The sequence below is a fragment of the Armigeres subalbatus genome, chromosome 2, assembly GCF_024139115.2.
Source record: "Armigeres subalbatus isolate Guangzhou_Male chromosome 2, GZ_Asu_2, whole genome shotgun sequence".
NCBI lineage: Eukaryota > Metazoa > Arthropoda > Insecta > Diptera > Culicidae > Armigeres > Armigeres subalbatus.
The window spans coordinates 143,101,952-143,126,908 of record NC_085140.1 but is presented as its reverse complement, the minus strand read 5'-3'; the positions used below and the strand labels follow the sequence as shown (position 1 = coordinate 143,126,908).

At 39.7% G+C, this 24,957-nt stretch overlaps 1 protein-coding gene across 2 annotated transcripts in view; it reads right to left on the bottom strand.

Annotated features, from left to right (window-relative positions):
* LOC134210927 (potassium voltage-gated channel subfamily KQT member 2-like) overlaps window positions 1–24,957 on the bottom strand; it is a 685,380-nt gene that overhangs the window by 341,572 nt on the left and 318,851 nt on the right. Inside the window, exon 1 of one of the 2 annotated variants that reach the window (XM_062687366.1) lies at window positions 23,671–23,887. The exons of the other annotated variant lie outside the window; for it this stretch is intronic. The gene's annotated coding sequence lies outside the window, so the exon portion shown is untranslated. Of the gene's footprint in view, window positions 1–23,670; window positions 23,888–24,957 lie in introns of those variants that run through there. 2 annotated transcript variants of the gene reach the window in all.

The window sequence follows — 24,957 nt, the reverse complement described above, 5'->3', positions numbered from 1 at the left end:
TGCTTTCTTCTTCCTGCTATAGCTTCCAAAAACAATCTGTTGATCCCCTTGGCATATCCAGCGGCATAGTGGAGGAAAAAGTTCAAACGAAGCTGGCAACAGGCCCCAGATCCACCTGTTAGATTGGAAATCGATTTCCAGCCCGTGCAACAGCATCCAAAGGAAATGAGAAAAATCTTCCCCCATTGCTGTATGTGGTTCTTTTTGCTCGAAAGTCGAACCTTTCCGAATCTTGTGTGTGTAGGTATGTACATGTGTACAGCCCCAGTCAGCAGCATTCCGAACGGTCGGACCCTAATTGTGCCGTGAATTATCCCAGCGACTCTTCCGATGATGGTTCAGGCTAGAAGTGAGGTCGGATTCGTTTGCCAATGTCGAAAACCGTGCAGTAGAGCTGTTGAAACTGAAACCAATGTTTTTTGGTTATTTCCTGTGAAAGCAATTTGAGATTGGGGGGTTGATCTTACGATTCACTTGTTGAGTCTCTTGGGATGGTGTTTTGGGTGGTTCTGCATTTTGTGAGTAGAGTATGTAGAGAATGAATCTGCCAAAAATGCCTTGAGTTGCTTTTTCGTGATGACTTGCAGATGGAGAGACAAACAGATGAGTTTTTCTGTTCAGGGCCTTGAGTGGCGTTTTCTTTGTGTTGAACTCTTTGTGTGGTAAGCCTGCAGCAGAAAAACTCTTTTCTCGTAGATATGTAGCCAAAATACCTCCTGAGTGGAGTTATAATTCTCGGAAGCCCCCTTATTTATAGCTACGACCTTAATTAATATAGTTACTTCTTATAGTACTTCGGAAAACTATATTTTGAGTTATTTATACTTTGCAGAATCGCTAAGATACTAACAATGCACAAAAAAGGAATTTTTATCGCACTGCAATGATTTTGAAGCTGAGAATAGCGGTACTACCCAAATAGAATTATTCGATTCCTATCGTTTTACCTCATTAACCATATAACAAAAAAAAATCTATATGGCTCCAGCAATCTGAGAAAAATCTGTTTTCCAATCAGTACCGAGCACATGTTTCCAAAACTAAAAGATGTATGAGTGGTCAGAATGTAATATACGTATGCACCAAAAGTACCAGAAAGTTTCACAGATTGTTCGGAAACTTTGCCTGGCAAAGAAGGTTAGAAAGAAAAAAGTTTTTGCTACTGAGGTTGATTCCAGTGCGAAAGGACAGTTTTGGGGCCAGCGAACGTGGCGTGGCGATCAATTGTGCTAATAGTTTTAAATTGAGATTTATCACTATTTGTTTCAAAAGTTTCAATTTGAGTGAAGGTTTGTCCATTCGAAGAGAAGAAATCAGATAAACTGGAATTGATTTCAAATGAGAATATGCTTTGGTGGAAAGCAAATTTACAATCGTGGGGGGTCGCAGTTAGTCGACGACTAAAAATCTGTCTCTGGATTATGAATAGGGTAAAGTACGACATTGGCAGTATCCTACTTTTGTCAACAGCCCTAATAATACTTGCACAATCCAACAAAAACGTTACTTATTGAGATTATTAAGATTAAAACACTCAATAGCACAGGGTTTCATTTGAATATGTTTTTAAGGAAAAGTATGAATATTTTATAGCGGAACATGCAAATTATCTGTATTATTGCATTGCTTAAGAAAACAGGATCGAATAACTAGCTTTTACATTAAAACTACAGAGTTGGTGCCAATAGCTCTTACATTAGTGAACACCAATCATTGACCAATCATACCATCATGCGACACATCAAACTTCATGATTCTATATAAAAGTTATATAAGTTATGGCAATCTATTGTAGTTTCGTACTTGCTGGACCACTTTTTAACAGGTTGGAATTGGTAAACGGATTTACCGAGTACCGGTTCCAGGGTGTACACATTGCGATTGCACATGTACAGATTGTTGGCGAAATGAATATGATTTTTTTTTGGGCCGCAAAGTTTCTGTTTGATTTTCTTCAAATTAATTACTTATTTCTGGTAAAGATTGGTGGAAAACTAAGCTTCCAACCGGCCATAAGACGAGTGAAGGTCTGAAGGAAGGGTTTTCCGTTAAAAAAGCATGTGGTAGCTCTCTTTGAGGGAGAAAATCACACGATTTAGCCCGCCAAAACGAAGCTGTCAGTGCCGCCAAAATTATTTTATCATTATTCAGTTTACAATTGTTTGAGAATTTGCAGTAAACGACGAAAAAAAATTGACTGGTAACGATGGAGAAGGAACTCATCACTCGCGCAGCAGATCGGCGAGAGAAATGCAGCAGCATCGACCAATCAAACAAACACCAGATGAGTTAGGAATATGAAAACATGTGCGTTTTCTAAAACAACATTGAAAAATATGATAGAAGATCCTTTGTACGAAGGTTACAAATAAACAAGATTCGATTGATGATCGTGGTGCTGATGAAAAATGGATGTGACATACAACAAAACCAATAATACAAATAAGACAAATAAGACAAATAAGACAAATAAGACAAATAAGGAGTATTCAAAGGAATTACTGAAGGACGGACGAATTCCTTGAGGAATATCCGGAGGAATTCCTGCAAGAATATCTGGAGGAATTCCTTCTGGATATCAGGAGGAATTCATGGAGGAATCTTCAGAAGAATTCCTGGATGAATCCGCTCGATTTCCTGGAGCATTATTTGAAGCATTTCCTGGATGAATATTCAGAAGAATTCCTGGAGGAATATCCGAAAGAATTCTTGGAGGAATATGTTATTTGCCTTATTTGTTGTTTGATTTTGTCTTGTTTGTCTTATCTAATTCAGCTCGGTAATTTTTGTATGGAACTTGGAAAACTTGGTTGAAGTAAAAAGACTTTCCTTCAAAATTTTATGCGATTGCATATACTTTTTATTAAATCAAAATGATCGTTGGAAAATTTCAAAACTTTTGTCAGTTGGGTTTTGCAAAATTTGGTTCCTTTATGCCTCAAATAATTGGGGGCACTGAGAAGTAAAAATTTCAGTTGTACAATAGTTTAGTATTTAGAGCTTAATTCAAATTTCGAAAATAATAGATCCACAAAATTTTCTAGGAACATTCCATGGTAAATTCAAAAGAGTCAGTGGGGATAAGCCAAATTCCTTCCCAATTCCGAGTTACAGACATTTTAGTTCGAAAACAGGTGCTCTACCGCGAGAAAGCTTCTCTCAGACCTTATTAAGTACTTTTCCATTTAATTCAACCACGTTGTAATCTTTACAGATACGTGTTTCGACCTCAACTGTAAGGTCGTCTTCAGTCTCTCGAGTCGAATTTAGTACGAGATACCGAAGAGGGCCCTACTGTTGAGGTCAAAATACGTTTCAGTAAAGAGTACAACGTGGTTGAAATTAATGAAATAGTATTAAACTCGTCTTATGAGAGGTAAAGACTTTAAAAGATTATCAGCCCTAGGATGGCTTGTCTCTTGACAGGTAAAGACGTTCCACTAAAAGAGCCTTATTATTTTCCTAAGTTTCTATATCATGTGCAATATAGATGCTTGAGGAAAATAATTGTCCTCATAATTGTCCTCACACAATCACCTCTCCACATTTCGATATTAAGGTCACTCCTGACAGAATCCAAGTTTCAAAGTGCTCGCGTTTTCGGGGGCACACCACTCGATACGGAAGCAACGCACAACCAGGGGTGGCATTGTGCATCTCGATTCGAACGTAATTCTATCGAGTCGAACATGTTTGGCATTACGGGTTTCGATTTGATCTCGAAAACGACTCATCGTTCGAGTATGCTCGAGGAGGTACAAGAATAACGAGATGTTTTGGCATTATGGATGCTCGATAGCACACTGAAAAACGACTCAAGTCGAATGAAAAACGCTCGTCACCTTTTTAGCTTTCGAATGTTGTTCGAGAGTCATTTCTTGCTGAAAGTTTTTAATTATAATTTGTTATTATTTCTCTACGAGAAGAGAATAAATGCTTTTTTATTGTTTTTTGAGGAAAGCAATGTCATAAGTATACCTACTTTTACAGTTACCTGACAATATGCAATCTCTGATTATCCCGAAATCCGCGTAAAAACGACTTCAACTAAAATCGGTTTTTCGAAGTTGTCACGTATTTCTTGACGATTTCGATAAACCGCGTGAAAAATCCATGAGGAAAATCTGCGTAAAAACGTGTTTATTCCACAACTAGCAGACCCGACGAACTACGTTTCGCCTAAAATTGATTTATGATCAGAGACAGTTATGCAAAAAGTTGTGTTCCATTTGAGTGGCAGCCCCTCCTTCTAGAGCGGGGAAGGGTCTCGAACCATCTTAAGAACCTTCCTCGAGCCCGAAAACCCCTCCATATAAATTTTCACGCCGATCGGTTCAGTAGTTTCCGAGTCTATAAGGTTCAGACAGACAGAAATTAATTTTTATTTATATAGATCTACGTAAAAATAAATGAGTTAAATAAAAAAAACGCGCATGAGATGACTCAAGTACATGTAACTAATACACATAGAAACATCAAAGTAATTTATTATCGAATCCTTCTTTAGCTTTAAATTATTTAGCTCAAAATTGGATCTGTGGCATAAATTCGAATAAACATAAAACTTATAATGTGTGTCGTAACAATATCTCAATTTACAAAACATGTCGTACCGGCATAATGTTTTAATCGGTTGCAACTGCTCAATAAATAATATTGCTTTTTAAAGTCATCGAGCACAATTTGCTTGTTTATAAATTAACTGTCAATTCATGCCATTAGGGTCTCGCCGACATTTCTCACCAACACGAACGCAGGTTCCTGGTTGCAAACAATCCCATTTGATTTTGCCGTGACAGCTGCTCGTGGTTGCAAACAAACCGAGTAAAAGTGTGAGTGAAACGTGCGTGTGCGTACACGATCGCTGAAAGCCTAATGAAGGATGCCTTTCCAACAGACAACATACTACACGCAGATGAAATTACTCTTATTCTCTCTGTTTACTCACATTCGCCATGCGCTGAAGGTTGTCTCTCCTGCAGGCGGCATACTAAACACGGAGACAGCTATCTCTTATTCTCTCTGTTTACATTCCGTTTGACAGAACATACTCGATTGAACTAGTACAACACCATTCGAAATCTTGTACTGCGACTGAATGAAGTCGAACGAAATACATAATGCCGCAATTTTTTCGAAACGAATCGAAAAACTTACGAATCGAGTGATTCGATTCGAGATGCGCAATGTCACTTGGCATTTACTCGCACAATGAGCTCAATGAGCAAAAAAAAGTTCATCAAAAATGAGCAACAAAACATCACGGACATGATCAAAACATTAAAAAAAGATGCTCTTCGTTGTGGGAAAAATGAGGAGCGGCTCTCTTTGAGAGAAACCGTTTGTCTCAATGTGTCTCTTTGAGGAGCATCATTTTTGTTGTTCTTTCCAACTGAACGTACAGAGGAATGAAAGCACACTTCTGTCATACCATCGCTACCCGCACAACAGCCTCACACATTCGTACCTTTATGAGACCAGCAGGAGAATAGGAACCGTGTATAGCATCCATGAACGGGTAGAAATGAACACCATTCTATCTTTACATTAATTATTTACTGCTTCTAAGCAACAGGCAGCTTGATGTAGGCAATTCTACATTTATCTGGTTAGCAATTAAAATTTGAATTGCAAAGAGATTATTTACGAAATTATTTTATACTAGGTGAACCTGCCCAATCTCGCTCGGGTTTTATTTTTGATATGTCAATCACTTATTTGATTAAGGCGTCGCACTCTAGATCGATTTCAGTTCGAGCTTGATGGCTTTCTTCAAAACTCATAAAACCGTTCCATTTAGTCAATTTCTCAACTTTCCCCGGCAAATTGATCAACTATTAGTATGTACAAACACAGCTGGTCCCAAGACGAATCGATTAGTGAGGAAATCTTGCAAATCGGCCCATCCGTTCGTAAGTTATTTTGCCTCAAAGGATTTGAAAACTCACTATTATATAGATTATGCAAATGATGCACACTCAGTTTTTAATTCTGCAGCTCGGCAAAAATCCGCACAGCCGTCTGCCCAGCAGAATAAAAATTGATATCCCGGCAAAAATGACGTTTGTTAGCTGATTTTCGGCAAATTATTTGCTGATTTTCAGCAATTTTGACAGAAATCTCGGCAAAAAACATGTTTGCTGGGGCACGGCTGTGCGAAACTCGGTAAAAGTTTAATATTTTGCTGAGATCCCGGTAAAAAAAATTAAGTGTGTGATGATAATGATTAAAGAAAATGAAAAAGTAAGGGCCAGGGAGCCCATAAAGGCAACAAGACCTTCTTCAAAATATTGTGTAAACGCGTTAAAACGCGTGAGACCCAAAATCCGCATAAAAAGGAAGCTTCATATCAAACCGCATAAAAAGCGACTCCAATGTATACCGTTTTGACTGATTAATACAAGATTTATTCGACTGCTTCAATTTGGAATGAAAATTATTAAGCTCTTTGAATGTCTTCAACGTGTAACAATGAAATGGAACAGTCCTAAGAACGCATTATGACGCAATTGTTTTCTAAACAATTACGATAAATACAATAACCTACTGGGTACCGTTAGATTAGCCAACTAATTATCATAAATTTATTCGCCACCACCAATTCCGTCCTTCGGAAAGAGGCTCAAAGATACTCAATGAGCAACTTTTTCCTCACCTCATTGAGTCAAACCATTTAGTTATCATTGAGAAATGAATATATTTCGGAGCTTCCCGAAAAAGACACAAACGCAAAAGTACAAAAGAGAAGAGCAATGATTCGTGTGTCGAGAGCAGTGAGCTTTTTTTTTTCTTCTCCTGATTCGCTCTGAGGAGCATTCCATCCCTGCGCACAACTGTCATTTTTATTTTTTCACGCATGCTGCGACGCAGCAATGCTGAATCAACAAAAATGACAGTTGTCCGCCGCCTCCGTATCGAGTGGTGTTCCCCCGAAAACGCGAGCACTTTGAAACTTGGATTCTGTCAGGATTGACCATCGAGATAGGGAAAGATCGAGAAATGGAAGAAAGATTGAAATGGGTATTAGATCTAAAAAAGCTCGTTGCTATGAAAAACCTAGGATAGGATGTGACAATTTAATTTTGACTGCCTTGTTGTTTCCTCAGTCGGTTGCTTCGACGTGGTGGTGTCCAGTGCTTCCAAATCATTTTTATGGAAAATCCGCTAAATAACTTGTTATAAAATTTGATGTTTTTTTTCGTTAATTTCTTCCATCATTCATCGTAAAAGATGTTACGCACTAACAGAAACAAGTAAAACGTAGAATTAGATGAGTTTCGGGGTGAAAATGGTTAAAATGTGGTTAATGATGCTTCAAATCATGTGTTTTAAATTAGCATAAGTTTTGAAAATCATGTTTATATCATTTACAGGCCAGCATTAGGGTAAAACGACCTATTATGGAGGGGTTAAGCACGGTGTCAAAACAAAATTGATTACAAAAATTCTTCAAAAATTACCTGTTGGTCGATTTCCACATTGTAGTAGTTGAATAGGATGCTCGTTAACTATAGTTTCGCAAATATTACGTCAATTGTGCTTAGCTTATGTTGTTTTGTTTTTATCACAATAAAAACAAACTACCGCAATAATAGGACGCAGTTGACGCAGTATCGTTGCGATATTTTTTGAAGGTCAGTCCTATTGTTGCGGTATTGCATGTAATTCTTATGAAGAGCGATACCGCAACAATAGGACCTTAGCACTACCGCAATAATAGGCTCAAGGGATTCAAATTTTTAACGGAAAATGTTGATTTTTCATCATTTTGAACGGAATTTTGTTAAACAAAAGCTGTTCTAGTCGTTAATTCGAAGAGTTTTAGCGTACCCACAATTGTTTTCAATGGTATTACATCCAGAATGGACTATTTTAACTCTACCGCAACATTAGGGCATACCACAACGATAGGACGTTTTACCCTAATTCATTTTACACAAAAAATCCATGAAAAAACATTTCCATATTTTTTATGAATATCAATTTTTCGCACCAGCAACATGGCCAAGTTAACAATAAGCTGCGCTTCTCAAAATGTGCCACCGCCGATCGAAGTAATCGATTGTCATTTTCACCAAATCAGTAACCGGTACGATCATGACAAAAAATCTGTACGATTTTTAATGACTTATTGGCACATCCTATTCTAGTGAAAAACGACAACAAAGCAAATGTCATTTCTTATTGTTGATGTGTTTGTTATTAGGCTATCCATGAGGACATTCAGTGATGGGACTGATAATCGAAATCAAAACAAAGTGTGTATGCAGTTGAAGACAACTCATACAATTTTAACAATTTCCTTTGGATTGTCAGTCCGATCAGAACCTGTCAAAAAATCAAGGTAAACAAAAATCGTCAGCTGATCGCAGCTGTCTTATGGATTGCTTTATTGTCCATAGATGGTCTAGTACATGGACAGATAAATCAACCCAAACTTTGAGTTCAATGTACGCAGTGATGAGAATATCGCAGAAAAACCCAAATTTGGGTTTTGACTGTTATCAAAACTAAAGCAAGATGCAAACACCTCACCGGGGTTGCTCCAGGACACCAACATCCAATTTTTTCGCTATGGATTTTGACAGGTTTGCCTGTTCGTTCTTTTCTGGGGGATAAATTTATCCCCCAGTGTCAAATTACCCCAATACTGATTTATTTTGCAATAGTATGTGCGCTAATTTTGAATGTTTTCGTTTTTACAGGAGAATATGATGCAAAACGCCTATACCACACAATAATGCAACATGATACAATCATGATTTAATAGAGAAAAAAAAGAAACAAACTATAAATAAAAACTATTTTACAATCGATTCCTTGCTTTAAGCTTAAGAATGTTCTACTTATGTACTCATTTCTTAAGAATGCTACTTGTACAAGATACTATCTATGCCTTTGTTCGTTTTACATCATGTTCACCCTGGTAATTGTTTATGTTGCATTCACAGTGCACTCGTATTGGTGACTTAGAAAAGATGTGACAAAGATGGCGTAGCTTGTCATCCCCGTGGGTTGCTCAGCCTAATCACCCAAATTTGAGTAAATTAAATATTCTCAATTTTGAATTGTTCTAGGTCCGCTTTGGATAAATTAAACTCTGCTTTGGGTAAATTGTTTACATGGGATTTAAGGCCTTAATGACGAACTTTTCGGGTCTTAATTTTGTTGCACCATGTGTTTGGGCATCACTTTCAAAACTGGAGCAACAAGCAGCTGTCATCTTTTTATTCTACGCTTGCTGCGACGCAGTAAAGCAAAAATGGTGCCTCTGAAAATGCGAGGAAAAATTTATTTGGATTCTGGACAGTTTCACATTAAAATTTGTACACATCAACGTAAGGATTGTGAATCCTTAACAAAATATGATCAGAACACATCGAGAAAGATATCGAGATAGGGACTCAAGCGAAGTCTGATATCATAAATAGAGTAAATCGAAGACATATTGAAATCATGATTTGTTTTTAAATTCTAGTTTTCTTGATTGATTACTTCTTTTGGTTTCATTTTGCTGTAGATTTTGTATGATATCCCGAGTAAAGTCTGAAAACAAAACGATAGCATAAAGAAAACATATTTTGATTTTGACATCAAATTGACATCATAATTTGTTTTCAAATATTATTATGAAACATAATAGCCAAGTTTGTCTGTCCGGTGACTAGCCAACCAGACGCAGCACGCGGGAAATTCTCACAAAAAATAAAATATTTGACACTTCAATTCTTTTTTACTATCAGATGCAGAAAACAAAACCAGTGACAACCTTAGACAACCAGACACAGCATTTGATGAAAGAATCACAGACAGCAAGCGTTGAAAAATTTGATTTTTTTAATGCATGAATTAATTAATGAATATACTGAAAATAATAATAATAATAAAACCTTGCCACGGGCGCTACTGCGTCCACAAATGAACTAGTGTATGATATGACATCAAACTGTGTACACACTTAGAAATTTTGACCGACTTCGGTTGTATTTTTTACCGTACTAAATCGGTTCACCTATAAGGAACCGAAAAACCGTTCAAAATCAAAACTAGTAACATATGTGTACCAAGTTTCGGTAGACTAGAAGTGATCCCAAGTAACAATTTCCATGCTTCTTGGATTTATCTAATTCTTATTGCAGACTTATGACAGCAATCACCAAGCTAACTGCTCAGTTTTATTGGCGCTCTTATCGCTATCAATAAACCTCTCATAAATCTGCTGAAAAAAGCTTCAAACGTTAAATGCCCGTTGACCATATGAACAGATCTATGGTTGTGATAAAGAGCGTAATAAATCTAATTCTCAACGCTCGGATAAAGCTTCAATTTTTGGTCATAATGTGGTCAAATGAATTACCCCCATAAGAATGTTTGCATTGCGAAGAGTTTATGACGGTTTTCAAAAAAAGCGAAAATTTTCTGATCAAATTCCATGATGGCCATATTGAAAATGGAAATGCATTTCGAAGTCATTGAAGAATATCACTGAAATTTATGATTAAACGTAATTTTCTCCGCGTATCATGCCTTTTCTGACAACAAATTTTAATTACTAATAATTTCGGTAAAGTACTAATCAATTTAGCAGACATCTTAGATAATGTGGTAATAAATATTTTCAATTTATTTCCCTGAGGTACGTTATATTGCCGGCGCGTGGTGTTCAACCTTATTTTTTCACCAGCTTTGACCATGAAATCGGACGCGCACCTCATTTTCAATGGCAGTAAATCGAAAAACAAACCTGAAAGCAAAATATTATTTTGTTGTCATAATCATAACTTCCATCAAAAATCCATTTTGTTATTATTTTTCTGCAAAGTTTTGTTTCTCTTTTTTCAAGCAACATTTTGACAGCTGCCGCAGCCAAATTCCCTTTTTCGCGGGTGGTTTAAAAAAGGTTTCTAAATGTTCTTATGATAGGTTTATAGTGGTTATCTGGAGAGGGCCACTTGGCAATATCTTACTCTTATAGAGGTCATCCGAAGGTTGCCGTGTAGCATTCGGTTTTATTGTTAGATCTTATAAATTAATCTTGAAAACCTTTCGTAGAGCGGAATAAAACTTGAAATGTTACTTGGGATTTGACAGTTTGGTATGCCAGATGAACCGAAAACTCCGGTTAACCGAATGTATATACGAGTTCGGTTCACTAAAACCGAGAAAACTCGGTTTAAAGCCGTTTTGACAATTATCGAAAACGATTACTCGGTTGACACATCAGCGAAACAGTGTCGAGGAACCGTCAGCCATTTTTTTAAAGTGCGTGCCAAGGGAATTTTCTCTATCAGTTTCTATTGTTTATTCGAAGAAAAAAAACGAAAATGGAAAGAATATTGAGAGCGGAAGATGCACGTTTTATAGATATTTTTTGTGAGTAATTAATATTCTAATTATATCATTATTTTTGTAGGAAACCTGCAAAATGCTCCATGATAAACAATATTCTGCTCGTTCATTGCCCGCGCAATAAGCGGAATAACGGAAATGAGCACGACGGACGAAACATTTTTATTTTCTTTGGATTAACTTTTTTTTTATTATTAAATTCTCAACAGCGTAATTGGTGAAAATGTTGAACGTGTAAAATTGGAAGTTATTCCGTGAATTTCTGAAAGTAATTTGGATTGTAATGTACGATTTTCCTTAACATTGGAATGAATAAAAATATTGATGATTGACTGATATGAGCCTATTTTTTCTGAATAATTATTTTGCATTATTTGTGCGTGATACGGGAGAACCGAATTCCGTTATTGTTACCGAACGGTCGGTTTGTTTGACATCATTCGGTAACATATTAAAACAACCGAACTTCGTTTATCCATGTAGATTATGTTTCATGAACCGATTTTTGTCGGTAGTTTTGTCAGAAAAGGATTGCTGAAAAGTTTAACGACTGCTCGGTTGTTAACTGTTGAACCGAACAGATAAAAACGTTCAGCAGATAAAAACTCGGTTAAAATTGAACCGAGTTCGGTCAATTTTTTTAAGTGTGTACTTATTTTGTTGTCGGAAAAATTAGTTTTCGATTTTCTCTCATCGACAGCAGGAACAGTTTTCAATTTGATGTAACAGTAAGATTTTTCTGCTATATGTTTTGTTATTTTAACCGTTAAAACGACCAAAAAGATAACAAATTTAGTAATCATAATCGTCGATTTCTCAACATCAAAACAAGTTATCGATTTGCTTTCAAGCTTTGCTCGGGGAGGTTATCGAGATGTAGAAATCCAAAATGTATGTAGATTGAAGGGACCGAAGAAAACCATCGACATAGCTGGAGAGATATCTAGATATAGAACATCGAGATGTAGAGCGTCGCAGGCAGCAGGAACTATGTCCAAGAGCTTGACGATCCCTCCCCAGGGCATCTGCGAGTTGTGGGGCTTGCCTAGGATGTGGTGGGATGTGGTAGGATGTTTGGGGTTTTCGCCAAGTACTGCAGAAATGCCGCGAATACAACGTGCCCACACATCATCTATTCATCGACTACAAAGAGCAGGGATTAACACGAGTGGTACAATTTTCAATAAGTCCGTCCAGCTTTTTGGCTTCGCCGACGACATAGATATTATGGCACGTAACATTGAGAAGATGGAGGAAGCCTTCATCAGACTGAAGAGGGAAGCCAAGCGGATCGGACTAGTCATAAACACGTCGAAGACGAAGTGCATGATAGGAAGAGGTTCAAGAGAAGACAATGTGAGCCACCCACCGCGAGTTTGCATCGGTGGTGACAAAGTGGTAGAAGAATTTGTGTACTTGGGCTGCCGAAAATGATACCAGCAGAGATATTCGGAGACGCATAGTGACTGGACATCGTACGTACTTTGGACTCCGCAAGACGCTCCTCCGATCGAATAGAGTTCGCCGCCGTATCAAACTGACAATCTACAAAACGCTCATTAGACCGGTAGTCCTCTACGGACACGAGACCTGGACGATGCTCATGGAGGACCAACGCGCACTTGGAGTTTTTGAAAGGAAAGCACTGCGTACCATCTATGGTGAGGTGCAGATGGCAGACGGTACGTGAAGGAGGCGAATGAACCACGAGTTGCATGAGCTGCTGGGAGAATCATCCATCATTCACGCCGCGAAAATCGAACGACTGCGGTGGGCCGGGCACGTAGCCTGAATGTCGGACAGTAACCCGGTGAAAATGGTTCTCGACAACGATCCGACGGGCACAAGAGGGCGAGGTGCGCAGCGGGCAAGGTGGATCGATCAGGTGGAAGATGACTTGCGGACCCTCCGTAGACTGCGTGGTTGGCGACGTGTAGCCATGGACCGAGCTGAACGGAGAAGACTCTTATATACCGCACAGGCCACTTCGGCCTTAGTCTGAATAAATAATAATAATGTTATGGCTCAAGTATTGTGCATATACATTTTTGGTATTATTCCTTTGGAATTTTACCTCTTATGCAGGGCTAGTTCATTACAGAGTATGGTATCAATAACAGAATTAGGTACTATTGAACCAATTTCTCCTGCTCTATGGAAATGCATTAGTGATGAAGAACCATACGAGCCGTAGGCGCTCAAGTGAAGTACATAATCCTTATATAATTTTTATTTTCATTAGGTGTTCTTGTTTGTATTTTCAAAAACCGACATGAAGTACGTTTTGCTGTGTGTATAACTCTGTTTATAGATTTTTAGGATCAATAAAAAACAAATAAATGCACATTACAACATATAACTTCTGAATAATACACTTGATCTCAAATTTATTGACTACAACCTTTTGGGACCAAGAATTTCCACTATTGACGATAAGTTATTACTGCAGGGGATATTTTTCCCATGATTTGTAGATGGGAGGCCTTGCCTTGAGATGCCACTAACAGAAGAAACAACATAAAAAATATGAGTGGAATGTCTTCTTTATGGCTTTATCGCACTGGGTACGTGAACGAGCTTACCTCAGGAAGGGTCCTTCAGTCAATGCGAAGATGATTCCCGGGTTTGAATAGCCGGCAGTTAAACCCTTTCTACCTTTATAATCGACGCTATCAAGTGACTGAGCAGTGCTCATAAAAACGCCCTATCAGAGGGTGAATTGCCGAAAAATACAAGGGATAAATCATGGGCATCATAAATTATTTGTTGACTGAATACATTGAATGGTATTCACCAGCAGGTGCATTAGTTCCTGTTGGGTTATGTACATATACCTATGCAAAAGAGCCTGGGCAAAAGCAATTATTGAAGACATTTATTTAATGCTTGTCATATGATTTATTTACAATGGTAATGTCAAGTTTATTCTCATTTGCAACTTCTTAAAACTGGTGTAACATTTCCATGGTAATAATTTTGATGTGAAAATTGAAACTACATTTCCTTGAATCGTCAACAATCAGTACCTAGGCGGCTAGGCCAGACCAGGACCAGCGGGTGTTGCTGGACGATGATGGGTAGACGTCTTCCCTCGTAGGCGCGATCGGCCGGCCGTGGCCTAGTCACCTTGGACGGCCGAGTGAGGAACTCCTCCTTGACGATTAGGGCCTACGGCCCGAGGAATCATCCGATGGCGCGGAAGCCAAATGACTGCGCGGGCCAAACCGTGCACTGGCGGAAAAGCAGTACAGTCAAGTTCAAACTTTTATTGAAAAGCTTGAACAAAAACTTTGCATGCTCTTGGGTTAATAAAAAACTAAATTAGATTATTTTCATTAAACCTAAGGTCATTCACTCCATTTTTCACTAATATATGAATTGAATTATTTCAGCAATTTCGAGAAGCTGTGTACGTATACTTGACCTTTGATACCAATAAGCAATTAGCAGACAAATGCTTTCCTGACGGCAATATAACCATCGTGATCCAATTTCCTGACTTCCTGCTAAATCTTCCATTTCGGACCTGGCTCATCGAATGAATCTATCAATGTTGTTCCTCGAAGGATTCCGTAACATGTTTATCTATCATAATACATATATGAGTATCCCATTATCGAAGCCCGCCTCTTCTATGGAAACGACAGCCGCTCGTAATAAACGTTGGAGGTTATGGATGATTATTATAGGCGCCCGCCAGTTTCTGTGGCGACCATTAAAATGTCGTAACGAAACACATTGAGCAGTATTAATGAACAGAGATAAAAGTTAAGTCTTTGCGTAATTGTGTTGCCATTGTTACTTATAAGCTATTTTCACAGTGATGATTCCGTACTTGATTTCCACAGGTCATGTGAGTATAGTGTACCTATTTAAAATTGCATTGCAACTAATCGAGTCACTAGAGCTTTAAATTCTTTCGCTAATTAGTATTAGGTAATTTCCTTCGCAAGTGACGCTCGAATAAGAGGACTGTGTCGTTTAACGATAACGATGCGGCATGTTCAGCAATATCCTATGCCGTGGATTATGAGCACTCGTCACTTTGTCCAGGTCCAAGTTGCTATAGTGGAGCAGTCCCGTCCAGTCGGAGCCAGTGCCAGCGGCATCATATCAACAGGAGCGGAACCGCAGTAGTGTGTCCACAATGAGCACGTTTTAATTTCCGCTGGCGCTTCCCTCGTTACGATTAGGGTTGGCTCTCCTAGGTCTACACGGTAACGATGCGAATCTATAGTGCCCCGGCACTGCTAATCGAGAATAAACGTAGCTACCCAGGTACCGGAAGTAAACTCAATTTGTGGTGAATCGATTTCTATCTACGTGGTTGGATCAGCGGTTTGGATTTAGTTTGCTTTCGGTGGGTTTAGTTGAATCAAAGAGCTATTGTCCGGTGGCTCTAGTCAAGGATATCCTTGGACAGGCAGAGTATGGTCAGCGATGATTATCTGGGATTTAGTGAGACGATGCTTTGGATGGTATGTTGTATAATGACTGTTAGTGACCACAGTGCAGAAATGTTTGATTGAATAAAATACATAAAAATAATTGAATGTTTGCAAATTTAGAGCATTTCTTTTTAAGCCCACGAATGGTTGGTGCATAGTTCACTATAAATCGTTGTGCTGCTTCAAATGAAAATCGTAATCGGTAATTTTGCAACGAGTGCTCCAAATATTGTCTCGAAAAGTTTTGGTTAATCGCGCCGCTATACTAACGAAATTTTGAATGTAATATGAATGCTAAAATAGTGTGATTGTTTTCCATTCATCTAATGTACGATAATAGGTGAATCCATTCAGAAAATTGCCTATTTGGGCAAATAGAAAGATAAATCATACACTGCCTGCATGCTTAAGAGGTTGCAAAAAAACCGAGTCAAACTTATTTTTCTCGCAAGCTCATTGTGTAACTAAAAATGCTCGATATAGCATTGACCCAATTTTGTCACTTCCCGATTTTATCTATCTCCGATTTTGTCTTCCTCCGATTTTATCACGTTTTCGACTCGATTTTGGCATCCCAATATATTTTGGAAATTATAGTCGTTTTTTATATTCGTAAATAATACCGCAAATAACAATGATTTTCATGAAACATCTTTCACCGCCTATGGTTTATTTTGAATAATTTCTGAGTACCAGTCAAAAGTTTTGTAAGCCTTGCTGGGGTTTGCTAAACAATCCACAATTCCTGGAGAACACTTGAAATTTTAACCCGAAACTTGAACGTCAGCCGGTGCGTCATCTCCTGCTACGACGTGATCCACATGGAAGAGAAAGATATTCTGGCGGAACTGACCAAGGAAAATTTCATCCATGTCCAGCGGATTATCAAGAACGAGAACGGCGAAAGAATGAATACGCCAGCTCTGATCCTTATGTTCAATAAGATAACCTACCCGGTGTATAGTAGGCCTACTGCGTGTTGCCACTCGTCCATACTTCCCGAATCCGATGCTCTGCTATGGATGCTTCAGCTGTGGCCACACTCACGTCCGATGCCCTGAACAGCAACGCTGCTTTAACTGTTCTGGCAATTTCCACGCGGAGGAAGAGTGCAACGATGCATCATTCTGTCGGAATTTTAAAGGGAACCATCGACCGACCAATCGCCAGTGCTCGGTTTACAAAAAATAGAAGTAGAGATCATAAAAATTAAAGTTCGTGATAACTTGAGCTTTCCGTAGGTTAGAAAACGAGCCGAACAGCATACAGGAGGTACCTATGCGCAGGCAACAGCGCAACAGAATACTTTCGAGAAAAGGCTAAAGGAGCTCGAGGCGGCCATGACACGAAAAAAGGAGGAAATTTGCAAACTGCGAGACAAAATCAGACGAAAAGATGAGCGGATAGATCAAATGCATGCCTTTCTCAGACAAACGAAGCAACAAGCCGGTCAAGTAAAACAGAACTACACAACCACAGGCCCCATCACTCGATTCAGAAATAACTCCCCAGCCGTTCAGGAGACAAAGCGTGGAAGAGCTCCGAAATACATTATTCAAAAACCGGCCACATCACCAGACCCAAGCCCGCTGCCAATAAAAACCGTCATCCACGACCTCACGGCAATGGACTTCTCTAGCGATTAGTCGGAGATACCGGAGACAAATCCTAATCAAGTTCTTCGATAGTTCCACTCCCCAACATCGCATGGAATACAATAATGACCAAGGCACGAACACGGATAATGAGCTAGATCGGTTCGGAAGTAGGGAATGTGTAGTACTTCTTCCGACGCAAGTACGGCAGATTAAAGGAGTCCTCCGGCACGTCTTACCACAACCCGAATTTATCTCCGTACCCGATGGATACATTGATCATATCGCGAAACCGGAAACTAGGGATAGACGGCAAGGGGAAGGGATAGCCCTTCATTGCCCTGGCCGCCGCCCTACCCAAACAAATACTTTCACGACACCGTTACCCCGGGATTGACGGCAGGGGGAGAGGTAGCCCTTCTATGCCCTGGCCGCTGCCCTACACCAGCAAGCATGAAGCACCCAGCATCTACAACCGAAGAAAGCGTTAATAGCGGAGCAGTTGGAAGTACTACACAAAGCTTTCCCCCAGTGCCGGCTGTTGCTGGAAGATCTGGATGTAACCGTGTAGTAGTTTCAGCAACGGCTAGCACTGTGGGGCAAGGCACACTCTTCCGCCATCCGTAAAATCGACGCTTCTCGAGGTGTTGAACGACTGGCCAATCTCGCTCACCAGCTTCTCGAGTGAATTATTAATCGGCAGCTGATAACCAAACTCGAATCCAGTGGACGGTTCGATTAGCGCCAACACGCTTTTCATGCTGGATAGGTACCGAAACGTACTTTACCGAGCTTGAAAGATCGTTGCCTACTACCGACGAGCACTGCCTGATAGTATCCCTAGATTTATCAAAGGCATACGACACCACCTTGCGACACGGCATCTTGCGAACTCTAAAGTCTTGTCGCATACGTGGTCGGATGCTGAATTTAATTCAGAGTTTCCTCCCTGAACGCTACTTCCATCAGGTATCCATAAGAAGACATATGTACCTCTTGGAGAACAGAGTACCTCAGGATTCCGTCCTGTCCGTGACGCTGTTTCTCGTCGTGATGCAGCCAATTTTTCGCGCAAGTTATCGCAGTTTGAAAAGTTCACGACAATTACCTTCCCATGTTTGTTGCAAATAAAATGGAAGGCAACATTGTCTTTATCCTCTGTAGATGAGGACAAAGAGTATTCGCTATTCTCTTTTGTTGCTTGTTTTTTTTTACATTTTTCAGCGACAAGATGCGGTAGGAGCCGCGTTTCACACGACCGGCCTCGCAGGATCGTTCAGTCTTTCGCAAGTGTGTACTGTCTTCTCTACGGATGAATATGCAATAAAGATAGCAGTTTTGACCCCGAATACCAGTGGTGAGATGATAATTCTTACGGATTCGGCTAGTTGCCTGTTGTCATTAGAGTCCGGGACATCAAAACACCCGTGGATACAGGAAATCGAAAATTTGGTGCATAATGAACTCATCCGATTTTGCTGGATCCCGGGACTTTCCGGCATTTTTGAAATACCGACTAGCAAACGAGGCTAGGAGACAGCCTGCAATCGATATGCCCATTCCGGGCAAAGACGCTTTGAGAGCGATATAATAGGCAATACGATGGCGGTGGAGCCACCAGTGGCACGATTCTCTAGACGAGAAACTGAGATAGATCAAGAATGATACGCACAGGTGGACGGATCAGAGCAGTCCAGCGGACAAGTTTGCACTGACCCGACTAAGAATAGGCCACACGAGACTGACCGATACATTCCTGCTGAAAAGGGATCGTCCGCCAACTTGCGAGTGCTGTGGAACCATCGTAGACGTGCGACATATTATTCTCCATTGCCAGAAGTATGAGCAGCAACAACAGGACAACGACATCAATACAACTAGTCTAAGAGCTGGCCTGGGTAATGTCGACTAAACGACGAAGAGACTATTGCTGTTCCTGCAGCAATCCAACCTATCCAAACAGCTTTAGACGGCGACAAAAACGAAAACGGATATGACACCGCCCCACACCAGCAAGCAGAATCCACCCAACGTAAACACACGAGCAAGAACAATCCAGTCGACAGCACTACACAAAACCTTTCCCCAGTGTCGGCTGTTGCCAGTGTATCTGGAATCAATGGTGTAGTAGTTTCGGCAACGGCTGGCACTGTGGGGCCCTGGGGCACTGTACACAGATACTGCCTTGCCAAAATTACAGGTCACCATCAAACCACAACCGCATTCTCGCCGGGACCTCGAGAAGGACCGTAACCGAAACAACATTACAAAAAGCGCATCCCCAGTGATCTGTTGTCGGTACCGCTATCGGGGGTGACAATGGGTCTGGGGTGAGAATGGGTCATCGTTCTCACCGGCAGTCTGGAGGTCGGATAGCAAAATCGTTCAAAAAGGTCTCTTATATTTTAGTTATCTTGCCCTCAGATACATTCAATCTATTCTACAAGCATTCTGAGTACTTGAAACATTAACCCATTCTCACCCCCATTTAACCTTAACCCATTGTCACCACGACGACGGTATTGGCGAACTAGTGTAATTGTTTCGACAGCAGCTAGTACTGTGGGGCAAAGCGACCCACGTAGACCCATCCATGATGGAAGCCTTCGGCTGGTACCACCGGAAAATTATCCTACCAACCTGATCGTACAGTAGAGCTCCGACTGTATCGCTGGAATCTGTACCGATAGATAAGATGAAGATGATGAAGAGAGGTTCTGCTCGTTCTTTTTTGTCAACAAATGGGCATGAGCAGTACAATAAGAAACTTCGAGCAACTTCAAGCTCTCATTGGACAGCACTGATGTAACATTAAAAATTGTATAGCTAAATTCGCCTTCCAATGCATTACTCGGGTGTATCGTGTCGTAAATACACAAACAAACAAATAACATCAACCCGTCGTCTACTTGGCTTTTGTTGTCATTTCAATATCCTAGATTTCAATCGCTAATCGCACCGCTTGATGTGTTTTTCTTCAATAGGGTTAAGGCAGGCATTTTCGTCATAGTCTCGAAGAGATACTTTTTTGCCAAACTCATCCGTACTAAATAGTAAGCTCAGGGGAAACGTTCTATTGTAGTGGAGTTCTAGCCAATGAACGTTGCTCTCGTTGGTTTTAGCCTCTACGACAATGGATGGAAATACCCACCGTGTCCCTACTGTGTAGCAGACTGCAAAACCTTTAAACGTTCAGGTCTGCCAAGAAGAAGAATTAATATCGACTATTGGAAATTTCATTCAAGCCACGGACCAATTTTCAGATTGAGCACTTGCTGGCGGGCCAGGAAATATTTTCTCTTTTCGCCTTACTTACTTGGAAGTAAGTAAGGCGAAAAGAGAAAACGATAAGGGATTACATTACGAATTTAGATCTAAGCAGAGATTGTGTATAAGCAGAGATTGTGTATAAGAAAAATCTTGGATGTAGCTGAGAGTTTGGAAATCTACCGACAAGTACAAATAGCGCTGTTAAATAAGGATCAGGGAAACGGCAGCCCTTGGCTCTTCAAGTTTCTACCTAAGCAAAAAGGTAAATAAATAAAGTAGGCAAATAAGATTAGATTAGGTACCTAGCGGAGTATAAATAATGTAAGTTGCGATTGTTTTCTTCAAGTCGAGTCAAGTACGAGACACACGACCACACAGTTGCGGTCGAAATACATATATGCTGGTTGCTGCGGATAGAGCCGCTTTCTGTTCTCAAGCGAGTAGCGGGATATTTTGAAATCAATCCCATAAGCAAACTTATTTTGCAGTTACTTAGCTGTCAAACATTTCCCGCTCTTCGAGTTTCTCTATCCATGCTGCATGAGGGTGCTCAAATGCGCAAAAGCTGTTACTTAGCTGTCAAATCAGTTACTTAGCTGTCAAACATTTCCCGCTCTTCGAATTTCTCTATCCATGCTGCATGAGGGCGCACAAATGCGCAGAAGCTGTTGAATCTCGTGAAATTTCATAACCAGAGTGTAAAATAATCGAAAATTTTTGGTGAAGTCCACTTCCAGACACATTCATGGTCGGCTCTGAACAGTCAATATTCAGTTGAATATTAGTCATTGAATATTTATTCACATTTTACAAATTGATGAATTATCTGAAATCTTAACACGTTTCAAATGAGTATCACACAGGACTGAATCCGATTTTCGTCCGCGAGGCACTTTCAACGGTAAACATCAACATAAGCAATGCTAATAATGTTTTTTCTGCACATAGTAAACATACTCAGTGACAGTCGAATGAATGAGTTGGTGGAGTAGTCGTCTGACTATGTCATTCTATGTTTTGAAAAGTCATGCGATGTTTGTCAAAATTCGGACTGAAGTTGCTTCATGAAGATGAATATTTTAGGCTCTGTTCATAACGAGTATTGATCGTTTTTGCACATAGATCTTTTTTGGTGAAAAATGCAAAGTGCAGAGAAATATCACAAATTAACTTTTGTGGCTGAAATAAACAAATAAACAATTTGCTCTAATTTCCAAGTTTTACAACGCCAGTGTTCTTTCCCGTCATTGCCGGGATGTTGCCATCAGTTGTTAGGCCTTAAGATTTCTAAGATGAGTTCGAGCTCCTTCATACAGGTCTTAACAGATTTCCCCAGGTCGTTTCCTTCATTGGGATCAAAGCTGCTCATTCCTTTGTGTTTTCAAGATGATATTAAATTCCCCTTCTGAAGCCAGCTGCATGTACCTTGTGTTTTACATTAAGTATTTTCATCGATTGCGAGCAGGTAGAATCAGAAGCAGGTGGCTTGTTTTTAAATCTTTTGTGAGAACTTCAACTCTTCACCGTGCTTTACGAGAAACTAATAGAACTGAAGGAGGCTTTTTTTAGAGCATTCGTTAACATCAACAGCCAATATGCATTCCCTATTAAGCTCTCCGTCCTGATAAGGTTTCATCCGTATTCACAAAATCTCATTACCAGCTGGTCGGTTCTGCATTATTCGACTCCGTGCTTGACCAGATTTTTTTTTTCATCAGTACAGTTTTCATTAATAAATAATAAAAAGAGCTTCTCGAACCAGATAGATTATATTTATTTTTTTAATAAACACCGCGGGCCACAAAAATGAAGCCAAGGGCCGCATCCGGGCCGCGGGCCGTACGTTGGGCAGCTCTGATTTAGTGCTATGTTTTTTCTGCGTCTCTGCCTTAATGGTCATCTTGGTTCTGGAACAGGCCGGGCCTAAAAAGGTCACAGTTTTATTTAAAAGAAACCCTGGCAATATGGGTATCAAATTACTTGGAATTGTTACTGAAACATGTTTTTATATGTAATCGGGTCATGTTGGCTTAAGTCGGAGCGGTTTTCTTGCGAACAGACTATCGCCAAAGAGCCACAAACTTTAACAGTGGGAATCTAAGTATGTTGAAAAAAGTCACTGAGCTCAAGGCATACTAAATGAAAAATAAATTGGTACACATTGAAAATCATCGGCTTACTTGGTTTCAGACCTTGACGCAAACGCTGAGTTAGCTTTCCAGCAGGCATACCTGAAATGAAAGTTAAAGAGAAAATATTGTAGTTTTGAGAGAAATTGTTTCTACATTGTCTAAGTTATGACTTTTTAAGGACTTTAAGGAGTTATGCCTTTTTAAGGAGGACAACGAACCGTAAAACTACCGAAACAGTGGTCTAAAATGCCTTTCGAGTTAAAAGAGATTCTGTGGACGCATGGAATGCAAAATTTCCCAATAAAATTTCAGATGATTCTACTGCAAATCAATGCCGTCGACCCGTTTTTCGATCAACTTTGTGTGTTTCATATGATAATAATTTCAAACGGAGAATTCGCCCAGCTTCAACTATAAAATTAGCCTATATGTGTCGAAAAATTACCCGAACGATGATATGAAAATTTTGACATGAATGCACGTTGTACTCTTATTTTAAAAGTCAAAAGTGCTTCCGGTATTTCAGCAGAAGCCTCAATCCGTTAACTAAAAGTGGTTATGATAAGCAGTTTGTAATATACCCATCTGGTTATGTACATCCAAAATTTCACAATACAGCGTATTTAACTTAAACAATAATTCAAAACAGGCAGATCTGATTGCCGTTGGTTTTTATGTTGTACACTAAATGTACTGAAAATTAGTTACTGTCAGGGAATTGTGAAAAAGTATACCGCTTGATATCCATCTAACTAAATCAAACTAAGGGTATAATCTAACTTTCTAAGAAAATAAGTAAACAAAAGTTAGTCAGGCGCTGATCTACGGTTATCGATGCGTTAGTATCTTATCAAATTGCAGCCTTACGAAACAAACCTTCTGTAGTCTTCGTAGTCCTCGTCGTCATATTCCAGCTCATCATCATCGTGTAGATGATGACGATAGTTGTGTTGCTGATGCTGATCCCCTTCCAGCACACTATACCCATCGTCATCGTTCACCGCACCAATTATTTCATCCAGTTCATATTCCACCACATATTCTGCCTCGTCCTCACTATCGTCGTTCCCGCCGTTGTCCCCGTTACCAAACCCAAAGCCCCAGAACGAAGCTGGGGGACTGCTGGGAGTGAGTAAACTAGGTGAGGATACCATTTCGTCGGACCCACCCGTGGTCGGCGTTGTTCGGCCATTGTTATCTCCACGTCGCCGATCCAGCTCGGCATCATCAATAACGATTTTAATTTGCGGAACAGCCTTCATCCCGTCGGACCCGTTGTTCGTCTCTTCACTCGCGATGATGGTTGCGGTGCCGTGGTGGTAATTATTGTTTTGATTAGGTTTATTATTGCAATTGTTCGAGGCACTACTAGGTTGCAGCTGCTGTTGCGGTTTTAGCACACGTGGAGGTTTATTTTTGCTGTTGCCATTTCGAATAGGCTTATTCGCGGAGGCGAAGTTCAAGGATTCACTTTTTGCACCGTTCCCTATCACTAAGGACAGCGGAGGTCTTCGTCGCGATTGATGGACCTTATCAAGCGTCATCGAAACACGGTTCACGATTGTTTCTTAGATTTGTCTATTTTCACAGAATGAAATCCTGGCAAAAGAACTAGTAGAATTTATAACCCTGATGACAGGACATAGAGCTTTATTCGAAGATATTTACTTATAGTTCAATAAGCCTGTTTCATAAATTGCACCATGCGTTCGAAAATAGTTTAGAAAGTGCTAACATTTCGTAGAACATCACGAGCTTACAATTCACAGGAATTTGAGTCTTAAACGTATTAGCTTATTTTTGAAAGCTCCTTCGCATACAAGTCAATTTTTCAAGTTACTTCAAATTTCCCTTCAAGGGATTCTGCCAAAGCCCCATCAAGCAATTATTCTACGAAGCTTTCAGAATTTCAGACAAAATTTTCTTATACCATAGTAAATATAAAGAAACATCCAAATAAATTCATCTAGCAGTGAAACTGTCTTTTTCGCAGTCAGCCAAGATACCAATCTTGTAAGGTTCTATACACTATTTTCTTTAAAACATTAAAAGGTAATAGTCATTCTTTATCAAGTTAAATAATATTTCCTTTCGAATATACTTAAATATAAGTTGACTAATGTTTTTCGTGACTTTTGTGCAGATACACACGGACAGACAGAC